General features: G+C 35.8%; 1 long non-coding RNA gene across 1 annotated transcript; it reads right to left on the reverse strand.

Moving 5' to 3' along the window:
* Positions 1–2,048: 2,048 nt before the first annotated feature.
* On the reverse strand, positions 2,049–9,435 carry LOC107830955 (uncharacterized). Its single transcript, XR_001658256.2, has 2 exons — positions 8,941–9,435; positions 2,049–2,577 (listed from the first exon to the last, which is right to left on the reverse strand). It is a non-coding gene; the product is annotated as an uncharacterized LOC107830955 (long non-coding RNA).
* Between the last annotated feature and the right edge of the window lie 1,733 nt (positions 9,436–11,168).

Here is an 11,168-nt window from a genome sequence, read left to right on the forward strand (position 1 = left end):
CAAATCGAGGTCCAAATCCCCATTTTTTGAAAAACCTAGGTTCTACCCAAAACACCCAATTTCCTCCATGAAAATCATTGATTTTGAGTTGAAATCATGTGAAATGATATTAATGATTGAAGAAAATGAGTTAAAATTGACTTACAATCTATTTGGAAGAAGAGTTGTTATTGAAAAATCGCCCTAGGGAGTTTACATTTTGAAAGGATGTGAAAATGGTTGATTTTCGGCTAAGTATAAAAGTTGCAGGTTGCAGGTATGGGTATTGCGAATAAGGTTTGAAATTGTGAAACCCAACCCCTGTTATGTCTGCATTTACGAAGGGGGTTCTCGCAATTGCGATTTGGGAAATGCGAACAAGGGATCGCATTTGCGATAGTAGGCCCAAAAGGGGTGCATCGCATTTGCAAAGGAAATCTCGCATTTGCGAGATGGAGCTGGCCTAGGCTATTTTCGCAATTGCGACAAGGCCCTTGCATTTGTGATATCGCATTTGCGAGCGAAGCCTGCAGGCCTGAACAAACCAGCTATAAAACCTACAATTCATCAAGTCCAAAATCCACCCCGTGGCCTATCCAAAACTCACCCGCGCCCTCGGGGCTCCAAACTAAACTTGCACACCAACTTAAAAACATCATACAGATTCGCTCGTGCATTCAAATCACAAAAATAACATCAACAACTAGGAATTTAGCATCAAAATCATGAAATTTCCTTAAGAACTTCAAATTTCCAATTTTCTCAAAAATGATCCGATTCACGTCGTTTCAAGTCCCTTTCTTACCAAACTTTACAGACTTATCTTAAATCATATATAAGATCTGTACTGGGTGCCGACACCAAAATATAGGCCCGATACACTCAAGTTTTAATCACAATTTATTTCCAAATCTCATAAATAATTTCAGAAAATAATTTTTTTCTAAAAATTCATTTCTCGGGCTTGGGACCTCGGAATTCGATTTCGGGCATACGCCCAAGTCCCATATTTTCCTACGGACCCTTCCGGACTGTCAAATCATGGTTCCGGGTCCGTTTACCTAAAATATTGACCAAAATCAACTTAATTCATTTTACATTCAAAATTCATCATTTTTTCATAAATTTTCACATAATGTCTACCCGGCTACGCCCCCGGACTGTGTACGCAAATCGAGGTGATGCTGAAAGAGGTTTCTAAGACCTTGGAACATATAATTTATTTCTAAAACAAGTGATGGCCTTTTGGGTCATCACAATAATCAATAGAATTTTAGAGAGAGATAGAGAGATTACCAAGATAGTAGAAAGATTTATGTGAGAAAAATAAAAAAAGAAAAAGAAGAGAAGGGTTATTTATAGTTTAGAATTAGGGCTAAAATATAATTCTATAAATATAAGGGTTAAAATTAAACTAAGAAGAGTAGGGATGATTAGGGGGTTGGGGGACCAATATTACCGTCACCTAACGGCCATTGTTATAACAAAAAAAAACAAATTGGATAAGAGCTTTTATTTTAAAAAAATGTATACTTTTTATATATCGGGCCGAAACATGACTCTATCTGAGCTAAGATTTTTGAGGGGCCAAATGGGCTGGTCCAGTCGAGACTAAACAGTCGTTGCTCCTCGATACTTGACTCCCTAATATGGTTGTCCAATGGGACGAGATGGGACGAGACGACATTTAATCGAGGCGGTGGCAGGACGGAACGAAACGGGACAGCACAAACGGGACAAAACAGTCATCCCATCTCGTCCCGCTAATAAACGGGATGGGACGGGACGGGTTCGTGGGCCTTAAGTGTTTTTTTAAAAAAAACGTCTAGTGTTTTGAAAATTACTATGTTTTTAAAGTTTTGCAACGACTAGATTTTTGACTTATTTAATAAACTTAAATGTTAATATGTTAAAATGAAAATTAGAAAACAAATTAAAGAATTATAAAATATTAAAACAAAAGACTTGTAATGAAATATTCTACTAATTATAAATTTATAATACAGTTATAATTTATTTAATATAATTTCAAAGTATTAACTATTAAGTAACTAAAACAATTCATAAAAAAACTTCAATGCATAGAGCCTTTTATTTTATTAATAGAACTTTCAAATCTCAAATACAAATATAATTCTTTTGAGAGCACCTAATCTATGCAACAACCTTCTAGGAAGGGTTCTGTTTGAACTAGGCCTCTTAGTAGCCAAATACAAATTATCATACTAATATTTGTAATCTCCTATATAGCTTCTTTCTAACTTATCAATAATATCTCTCGGACATTCTGCTGGAATTGGCAATGTTGATTGATCTTTCATGAGCTCCATGCCGTCATTGCTCCCAGTGGTAAGTATCTCATTGTATTCTTCTTCTTCCCTAATACGGAAATCTCTAGACTGTCCTCCGCTAATGCATGTTTATGATCTCCAATTTGAAATCTTTTTGCGCTAAAAGCACTCTCCGATGCTACTGATGATGCTTGAATAGCCAGGATATCTCGGGCCATAATTGAAATTGTTGGAATAGCCTTGCCACGCTCCCTCCACCATGACAAAAGTTGTTCCTTGCCTTCTTCGTCTTTAATATTTTCCAATCCTTGATTAAGATAAGAATCAAGTTCATCATCAATAGAGGAATCAAAACCTGTTATATCATCCATATCTTCCCATAAAACTTCTGCTCTAGACTTAGAAGTAGAAGGAGCAGTTTCACAACCAGTTGTATCCATAGATTTATATTTATCAAACATTGATCTAGCATAAGAATATATGCTAGCTTGGCAGTTTTCGAGAGATGGTTGTTCATTTTCTTGAATTTCTAAATTCTCATAAATTTTACGAACAAGTCCCTTTGCACCTCTTAGTTTTAAAGATGGGTTAAGTAGAGTAGAAATTAAATAAACTTCGGGAATAGGGAAAAAATACTTTTTATATTTTAAAATCATTTCATTAATGGTCGGTGCATAAGTTGTATTTGTTTTATACTTACCAAATACAACAGAAATTCTACAAATATACCATAATATTTGTTTAACAGTAGGATAGTATATACTAGAAAATTATTTTGTAGCATAATAAATTTTTTCTAAAAATTTAGTAAGCTCTTTGATCTCATCCCAATTAGAATCAAATTTGATCAACAGGGTGAACATTATGCATATTAAATACTTTTTGGATAGGCACCCAATAATCATAAGTAACTTTAAGCATTTCATAAGTAGAATTCCACCTAGTACAAACATCTTTTGGAACTTTTCTAAATGGAAGGTTAGCACTAGCACATTATTGAGCAAATTCACAAATTCTACTTTGTTTATGAGCACGAAAAATATAGCCACAAGCATGTTGTATTTTACTACAAGCATCAGAAAATAAATTAAGACCATCTTTTACAATCAAGTTAAAAATATGACATGTACATCTAACATGAAAAATTGTTAGATTAATTGGACAAAGTCTAGATTTTAAGCTATTTGCTGCAGTTGTGTTAGCAGAATCATTATCTAAGGTGATAGTTAAAACTTTATTAATGAATCCATAAAAAACAATTATTTGTAGAACAGTAGTTGCAATATATGATCCAGTGTGTTTTGAATCAACAAATTTATAACCAATAATATGTTTTTGCAAGTTCCAGGGATGGTCAACCCAATGCATGTAACAGTTAAATAATCATAACCATTAGGACTACGACCTATATCAGATGTGATAGATACTTTACAATCTAAGTGAAAAATACACAATGAATATACTGAAGATATTCGGTTTGAAATTTAAAAACATCATTTCTAACCGTGGTTTTAGGAAAACCTTGAAAAGCAGGGTTATAAGTTTCTTGTATATAATGCACAAAGGCAGGATGAGAAGGGAAAGTAAAAGGTAAGCCACAGACATCCACCATTTTTGCTAAGTTCTCACGATCTCTATCTTTGTTATATTTGCGTAAAACATGACCAAAAGCAGGGTCAAGACTGAGATTTTGGGACGTTCAGCCTTAGGCTTACCCCTTACAGGGGGTACATAGGGTAAAGCTCCAGACTGAGATTGGCTCTGAGTTGGAGCTTGTGTTGCGGGACTAGTGGGTGTTTCATCTAATTCTTCTTACTCATTTTCTTCATCCTCAAAAAAAATTCACTGTCAAATTGTCTTTGTAAAGTTTCATGATGTAATTGTTCTCCGACATGAACATCATAAAATGTGGGGGGTTGGGAAAATGAAGTTTCATCAACATGAGTCATTTCATCAATATGTTTTCTAGTTCTAGGTCTAGGAGAAGGGTTAGGATTAGGATTACTACTACTTTCACATTTACTATTTTTTTTACTACTTTTTTTAAAAATGCCAAGTACATTTTTAGGTGCCATAATTTAAATACGAAATTAAATTAAAAAAGCGAACAAAAAAATTAAACACACTAATGAAATACGAAAATATAACACATAAAGTAAACACAAAAATTAAGAACTAAAATGATATGCAAAAATTATATATTAAAATTAGGAGATGGAACGAGTGCACCGTGATTAGATATTAAAACTTGAAGAAATTGCCCAAAATATTGTTCCAAATACTTGACGAATTAATTTGAAGCTTAAAAGTTTTTCCAAAAATATTTGCCCAAATACTTGAAAGTTATCACTTGATACTTGATAGTAACAAAATTGAGAGAATAATATAGATAGAATATTAGAATGTAAGAGATTTGAGAGAGAAGATTGATTTTTTATGGGAAAAAATGAAGAAGAATGGGGGGTATTTATAGTTGAAAATAGGGCCAAAGTATAATTTAATAAACTTAAGGGTTATATTAAGAGTTTGGGGGGAGGGGGGGGGGGAGGGGCTGTTTGGACCATTAGCAACGACTATTTTTGCAATTTAAGTCGTTGCCCAACGACTAGTTTTTTTAAAAAAATCTGGCGGGATGCGAGATGGGACACGGGACGGGACGAAACGGGACGGGACAAACGGGACGAAATGGCCGTCCTGTTCAATTCCGTGTCTCGTTTAACAACTGCCCATCCCGTTAAACTTGAAGCGGAACCGTTGGACAGTCATACTCCCTACCCCTTATCCCATCCCCCTGCTGTTATCGCAAGAATGGATAATTGGACTCGCTATACTAGGGAGATTAATTGCATAAATAGGAACATTTAAGGCCACTATTTAAATTAGGAATTTTTACATCCTATAGCAAAGGTTAACACCTTATTTATATTAAATAAATACCATTTAAATAAATTATATTCTATAAATACCTTTTATGGTTTATAGCAAAATTTCTAATTTTGGTTATATCCTACACTTAAGCCACTAAACACGTTATTTTTTATTTTTCTCTCTCCCTTTTCAGATATTTCTCTCTCATAATTACCGTATTTCATCAAAATTTCTCAATACACGTTCTTTCTCTCTCTTATTTTGATACACTCTATTTTTTTTTCCATTCCCTATAAACTCGCCCAAAACCAGAGAAACTCTCACCCACACCGTTTCCTTCTTCCCCAATCTCGACATAAACCCTAATTTTCTCTAGATTGTTGTCATTTGTTTCTATAATTAGTGTGGTAAGTATTTAATTTTGTAAATTTTCGCTATTTTTGTTTATTCTCAACATCTCTACTCACCAAGTTTTCTCTAATTAACAGTATCCAAGCGTATTCTCACAATGTCTGATTCAACACCCCGCAAGTTGATTACTAGAGGTATACCTGATAAAATTCTTACTTTCGATGGGCCCTCTTTCTCCTTGCAAATTACTCAAGGGGAATTGGATGCAGGTTTAGCCAAAAATATGGCATTGGAGAAGAGAACAAAATCCCACCATGACAAGTTCAAAGAAACCCAAGTTGAGAAATCATTGAAGGAAACAAGACTTCCCATTGCGGAAAAGATGAAAAAACATATTTCCGAAGCTTCATCTGTCAAGGGGAAGTAGGTTGAAGCAAGTAAAAGCTCGGATACACTAGAAGAAAAGGTAATTTCTGAAGTATTTATCTGTATTGTTGATGTATTCATCTGTATTTACATGTATAAACCTGTTGACTTCTCTGTTTTTTATGTATATATAGTTGTATTTATAAGGATTTTCAAAGTTCCCATCACTGTTTTATTCTAATTGCAATGTCTTTTTTTGTTATATGCGTATGTATAATATGTGTACATATATTTCTATCACTGATATCTTACTTCAGTTTATTTTTGCAGTTTGTATTTAGTTGTATTTATATGTATTCATATCATTTTACTATGAAATATGTATTGTATTCAGTTGTATTTATATGTATTTATTCTTGTTAAATGCAGGGAATTAAGCTGTTTGTGAAAAAACAGCCTATATTTTCATCGCATATTAGTGTATATACTAACACACGCATAGTCTCCGAGCTAAAAGAAAATCTTACTCCAGAGCAGTACCAACAACTGGGTAATACTTGTTTTGGAAATTTCCTTCAAATGAAGCATTGTGAAGTCCAACATCAACTCTTCAGATGCTTCATGTCTTTCCAGTTAGAAGAAAGTCCTGATAGTGTATTTGCAATACACGTCAATAGTACTTCATTATCTTTCTCAATAAGGGAGTTTGCGCTTGTGACTGGCCTAAAATGTTTTGGTAACCCTGCTGATTTTGAGTTCACTGAAAAGGTTCCTAACCGGATTATTGAGGCTTACTTTGGAGGTGCCAATTTTGTGAAGAAGAAATATTTGATGAAATGCTTTGCTGACAAGAACTGGGGTCACGACAACGATAGGGATGCCTTAAAGATAGTTATTTTGTATTTAATACACACCTTCATTTTTTCATCCGAGAAGAACAGCACGACCATCCCAAAGTTGCATTTTGACTTGGTCGAGAGTGGGCGCTATTCTGAATATCTATGGGGTATAAAAGCATTTGAAAGCCTGACAAAATCTATTAACAAGAAGATGGATGTTTAGAAGAAGTACTACAGGATAGCTGGGATGCCCCTAGCTATGCAAGTATAGTTTTATGAGTGTTGTTCAAATGTTGTTCCCAAAATTGCACTCTGAGTTGATAATGTGGTCCCTAGAATACTCAATTGGAGATCCACCGGTAATCAGCCAATCTTTGCTTATCTGATGAATGACATTTTCAATGACAAGGGAAACATGGTAATTTACAATTTCTATCCTGGAAAGTTTACAATTTACTAATCATTAATATTGCATACAGTTACTGCTGCATACAACTTCATACAGTTGAATACAGTTGTTGCTGCATTCATTATTATTGCTGCATACAATTGCATATAATTTAGTAATCATTACTGCTGCCTTCATTTGAATACAATTACATTTTGATTCCAGATTTGCATACATCCATTGTAGTAAGAATTTGATTGTATTTCATTTTTCAGATTGTTTACAAGGATATCTAACCAACCGATATAGAGCTTGCCCTTATTCAGATTCCTCCAGTAGGCGTTGTTGTCGAGAACAGTCCTACTCCTACTCATTCAGACAAGTCGGTAGAGGATTCAGATGACTTTTCTAATATACCTTGTCACACCTCATTTTTACCTACACCCCCGGAAGGGAGTATATAGGGGAGTTTTTCTAATTAAGTGATAATCGAAACGAGATTATTTATTTATTAAAAATTCAGAGTCGCCACTTGGGATAATTTATGGTGTCCCAAGTTACCGGTTCAAATCCTGAATCGAGAAAAAGATTGACTCTGTATTACAGTCTGCGAACCAGAAATCCGGGTAAGGAATTCTGTTATCCCGGGAGAAGGTGTTAGGCATTCCCGAATTCCGTGGTTTTAGCATGGTCGCTCAACTATTATAATTGGCCTATTATCTGATTTTAAAACACCTTTAAGCCTATGTGCATTTTAACTTTAAACCGCTTTAATTATTTTAAAGGAAGTTTTCAACGTCATCTAAAACGTGTCTTTGGATCACGCCACATGAAATGCACCCGCGATCCGCGACATATTTTATTTAATATTGTTAAGATTTGGATTTGGATCACATGAAATGCACACCCGATTTTAGGAAGGTAGTTTATAAATAGTGCGCCTAAAGCAACTACGCACTTTTATCTTTGCGAGGGCCTTGGAAAATTCAACTAAATGGCGTGCTTCGATTTCTAAGGATAAAAATGTTAAGTGAGGGCCCTGGGTTTTGAGGATTTATTTTACATGGCATGCCTCAAATTATTTCAAAGGATTTTAACTCAACTAAAGCAAACTACGGACATTCATAGATTATTTCTTTCTAAGTTGAGATTGTTGGAAGGAAATCAGACACCATATGTACATGACAATTGAAAAAATAAAAAATAAAAAAATAATTAATAGATATTGAAAATTAAACATCACATATACATGAAGCTTTAACTGCTCCTCCAAACATTTTATAAACACGAACACCGATTCTTAAACAATTGTTTCAATATAACCAAATCACCATTTCCAAAACTAATGGTTGTATCATTTTTAATGTGTCATAAAGCATCTTTGCACAACAAAGACTGCTAGCTTCCAATTTAGTCCAAAATTATGAGTGAGATTTGCATAAGACAAAAAAAATGCGGAAATTTCATTTACAGTACCTAATTTCAAACTAAAAAAATTAAACTTAAAATAACCAAGCAAACCGCAACAGTATTCTTATCGAAATTGACGATCAATGCTACTGTACATACACTTTCACAAAAGAAAAGTTCAATCAACGAGGATAAATGAGCAACAAATATTCATCGGAATTTTGAACACCAACGCTTTGCTCAAAACGATTAATTTATTCATTGTGCGAAAAATTCCGTGTCTCTATGAATGCTACACAATGCAACACAACTCGATTCATTTAAAAATTACTCATCAAATAAAAAACAAAATTGGCATGATTAATCAGTGTGCAGAAAGAGAAAAATCGTCATGCTATATATTTGAAGGTCGATGATTCAGCGAGAGTGGAAAAAAGAAGTTGCTTACCTCTCGATTCTCTACAACAGGAACATCAACTTTTAAGCAAAATCAACTCAAACCCAGAAAGATCAACTTCAATTTTGAACTATTTTTGAGTACAAAATCGATTCCAGATCTTATTGTCTTCCTTCTTCTTTTCGATTTTTTATAGGTTTTTTGAGATTTGGATCTCCCCTTTTTGCTATCTACGTGTGTGATTGTGAGATAAGAAGAGGAAGGAGGAGGGGTCTGTTATTTTCAGAGAATTGGGGGTGATAGCTCCGAGAATATTTTGTTTTTTTTTTCTCTTTTGAGAAGATGAGAGTGTCGTTTTTTAGTGTAAGGGTGTTTTTTTTCGATTTTTTGTCTAGCTCCTCCTCAGATAATATGTGTTTAGGGTATAAAGAAGGGATGGGTTAATGGTCTAGTCTGTGTAGGTATAAGGTCATTGGGCCATTGTATTTGTTCTTTGGGGTGACCCAGTACACCAAGACTAAGTCATTTTCTTTTCCCCATTTTTCTTTTCTTTTATTTTTTCCTTTTCTTTACTTTAACTAATTAAAAACCTAAAAACCAGAATCGATTCCGGAGTGGAGACCCTATGTTGGAGAGGCGACTAGGGAATGGAGACCCTATGTCCAAAATAAAACTCAACTAGGGAGTGGAGACCCTATGTTGGAAAAGGAGACTAGGGAGTGGAGACCCTATGTCTAAAATAAAACCAACTTGGGAGTGGAGACCCTATGTTGCAAAAGTGACTAGGGAGTGGAGACCCTATGTCTAAAATAAAACTCAACTAGGGAGTGAGACCCTATGTTGGAAAAGGCGACTAGGGAGGGGAGACCCAATGGTGGTAAAAGCGATTAGGGAGTGGAGACTCTACGTCTAAAATAAAACTCAACTAGGGAGTGGAGACCCTATGTCTAAATGAAACAAACTAGGGAGTGAAGACCCTATGTTGAAAAAGGCGACTAGGGAGTGGAGACCCTATGTCTAAAATGAAACTCAACTAGGGAGTGGAGACCCAATGTTGGAAAAGGCGACTAGGGAGTGGAGACCCTATGTCTAAAAATAAACTCGACTAGGGAGTGGAGACCCTATGTTGGAAAAGGCGACTAGGGAGTGGTGACCCTATGTCTAAATATAAACTCAACTAGCAAGTGGAGACCCTATGTCTAAAATTAAACTCAACTAGGGAGTGGAGACCCTATGTTGGAAAGGCGACTAGGGAGTGGAGACCGTATGTCTAAAATAAAATCAACTAGGGAGTGGAGAATCTATGTTAGATAAGTGACTAGGGAGTAGAGACCCTATGTCTAAAATAAAACTCAACTCCGGAGTGGAGACCCTATGTTGGAAAGGCGACTAGGGAATGGAGACCCTATGTCCATAATAAAACTCACCTAGGGAGTGGAGACCCTATGTTGGAAAAGGAAACTTGAGAGTGGAGACCCTATGTTGCAGAAGTGACTAGGGAGTGGAGACCCTATGTCTAAAATAAAACTCAACTAGGGAGTGGAGACCCTATGTTGGAAAAGGAGGCTAGGGAGTGGAGACCCTATGTCTAAAATTAAACTCAACTAGGGAGTGGATACCCTATGTTGGAAAAGGAGGCTAGGGAGTGGAGACCCTATGTCTAAAATAAAACTCAACTAAGGAGTGGAGACCCTATGTTGGAAAAGGCGACTAGGGAGTGGAGACCATTTGTCTAAAATAAACTCAACTGGGGAGTGGAGACACAATGGTGGGCAAAGCTACTAGGGAGTGGGGACCCTATGTCTAAAATAAAATCAACTAGGGAGTGGAGATCCTATGCTGGAAAAGGTGACTAGGGAGTGGAGACCCTATGTCTAAAATAAAATCAACTAGGGAGTGGAGACCCTATGTTGGAAAACGCGACTAGGGAGTGGAGACCCTACGTCTAAAATGAAACTAACTAGGGAGTGAAGACCCTATGTTGGAAAAACGACTATGGAGTAAAGACCCTATGTCTAAAATAAAACTCAACTAGGAAGTGGAGACCCTTTGCTGGAAAAGGCGACTAGGGAGTGGAGACCTTATGTCTAAAATGAAACTCAACTAGGGAGTGGAGACCCTATGTTGGAAAAGGCGACTAGGGAGTGGAGACCCCATGTCTAAAATGAAACTAACTAGAGAGTGGAGACCCTATGTCGGAAAAGCGACTAGGGAGTAAATACCCTATGTCTAAAATAAAACTCAACTAGAGAGTGGAGACCTTATATTGGAAAAGGCGA

This window comes from Nicotiana tabacum, chromosome 5, assembly GCF_000715075.1.
Source record: "Nicotiana tabacum cultivar K326 chromosome 5, ASM71507v2, whole genome shotgun sequence".
Taxonomy (NCBI): domain Eukaryota; kingdom Viridiplantae; phylum Streptophyta; class Magnoliopsida; order Solanales; family Solanaceae; genus Nicotiana; species Nicotiana tabacum.